We start from the raw sequence: 2,318 nt of genomic DNA on the forward strand, positions 1-2,318 counted from the left end.
AAATTATTATTTGAGATATTCACTTGCCTTGGAGTTCTATTTACTATGGGTGTATTACTTGTAACCCTGACAGCGGTATTATCACCAGCTTGCAACTCCTTTCCATAATGGGTAAGAGGATACTGCAGAGTTGCCAATTTAATTGAATTTCTGGAATACAATGACCATGAAAGAGTATATGGTGTCAACTCTGGCAACATCCCCCAACCCGATGTCCTTGGGTCGTTGAACTACAACTTACACTTCCAAGACAACAAGCACAAGTGAAGGGTTCTGGATGGGAGTGATTGGACAAAGATTGAACAAAGGTGGATCAGCAAAATGCTGTGGACATAGCATGCCTAGATTTCAGTAAAGCATTTGATAAAGTAGACCACAACCTACTTGTTAGCAAGCTAGAAAAATGTGGGATAGACAGCACTACCACCAGATGGGTTTGTAACTGGCTGACAAATTGTACTCAATGTGTAGCTCTCAATGGAACCACATCTACATGGAGGGAAGTAAGTAATGGGATGCCCCAAGGTTCTGTTTTGGGTCCAATATTCTTCAATATCTTCATAAATGATCTAGACGAGGGAATAGAAGATGAACTGATCAAATTTGTAGATGACACTAAGCTGGTCAACATCCCAGAAGACCAGCTCAAGATCCAAAAAGATCTTGACAGACTTGAACACTGGGCCCTATCTAACAAAATGAAATTTAACATAGATAAAAGTAAGGTTTTACACTTTGGCAAGAAAAACCAACTGTATAGGTATAGACTAGGTGAAACGTGGCTTAATGCTGGTAATTGTGAGGGATCTTGGAGTCTTAGTGGACAAATATGAGCCAACAGTGTGTGGCAGCAGCCAAAAAAAAAGCCAATGCAATCCCAGGTTGCATTAATAGAGGGATAGAATCAAGATCATGTGAAGTTTTAGTACAGCATTACAAAGCCTTAGTAAGACCACACCTAGAGTACTGCAACCAGTTTTGGTCACCACACTATAAAGAAGATGTTGAGACTCTAGAAAGAGTGCAGAGAAGAGCAACCAAGATGATGAGGGGACTGGAGGCTAAAACCTACGATGATCGGTTGCAGGAACTGGGCCTGGCTGGTCTAGGGAAGAGAAGGATCAGGGGAGACATGATAGCATCTTCCAATATTTGAGGAATTGCCACAGAGAGGAGGAAGGGGGTCAAGCTATTTTCCAAAGCACCTGAAGGCCAGACAAGGAATAACGGATGGAAACTGACCAAGGAGAGATTCAACCTAAAAATAAGGAGAAATTTCCCGACAGTGAGAACAATTAATTAGTGGAATGACGGCGCGAGCCAGAGATGGAGAGAGCGCGTGTTTGCTGACCCAGCCTCAGTTGTATTTCGGAGAAAAGGGGAAAAAAAGCAATTTTCAAGCTCGCCATGGCGGAGGTGTTTGGCGGCATCTGGAAACTGATCGAGAGCGTCAATTTCGACAACTACATGAAAGCTCTCGATGTGAACTTTGCCACAAGACAAATTGCTAATTTGACCAACCCTACCACCATTATTGAGGTGAACGGTGATGCAATTACCATCAAAACCCAAAGCACTTTCAAGAACACGGAGATCAATTGCAAAGTGGGAGAAGAATTTGATGAGACAACAGCAGATGGCAGGAATGTGAAGTCTATTGTGACACTAGATGGAGGGAAGCTTGTTCACATTCAAAAATGGAATGGAAAGGAGACCTCACTCGTTCGAGAAATAAAAGATGATAAGCTGATTTTGACTCTGAAAATGGGTGATGTGGTCTGCACTCATATCTACCAGAAAGATAACTGGAAAGTTTCTACCTCCTTCCCACCGTAATACTATTTTTCACTGCCAAATTGCTGATGTTTTTTCTTTCTTTCTTTGTGTTTTGTACACTGACTGAAATTTTGGAGACCTTTCAGTATCCAACTTCAGCTCTCTTCATAAGTGCCAGTCACCCTGACCTTTATGGAGTTTTGGGTGTCCCCACACATTTTTACTATCGAAGAGATATTTAAAAAAACAGTAATAATGTGAAACAATTGTAATAATAATAATAATAATTAGTGGAATGACTTTCCTTCAGATATTGTGGGTGATTTCAAAAAGAGACTGGACAGCCACTTATCTGAAATGGTACAGGGCCTCCTTTCCGACTCTATTATTCTATGTTCTGTGTTATTATTATTATTCTATGTTTGGGAATCAAAGAAAGAAGAAAATGAGATCTCCTTGATTATATTTCTGGTTAGTCCAAGAATCTGAATTGTGGCCTTTGTGCGCAAAGATTTCCGCCCTGCACATTCTACAAAACACAT

General features: G+C 40.8%; 1 pseudogene; it reads left to right on the forward strand.

The window, feature by feature from the left end:
* The first annotated feature begins 1,365 nt into the window (after nucleotides 1–1,365).
* Nucleotides 1,366–2,042, forward strand: LOC117666989 (fatty acid-binding protein, heart pseudogene; annotated as a pseudogene).
* Nucleotides 2,043–2,318: the final 276 nt, after the last annotated feature.

Source organism: Pantherophis guttatus, chromosome 3 (genome assembly GCF_059756535.1).
Source record: "Pantherophis guttatus breed Tessera chromosome 3, ASM5975653v1, whole genome shotgun sequence".
Classification (NCBI taxonomy): domain Eukaryota; kingdom Metazoa; phylum Chordata; class Lepidosauria; order Squamata; family Colubridae; genus Pantherophis; species Pantherophis guttatus.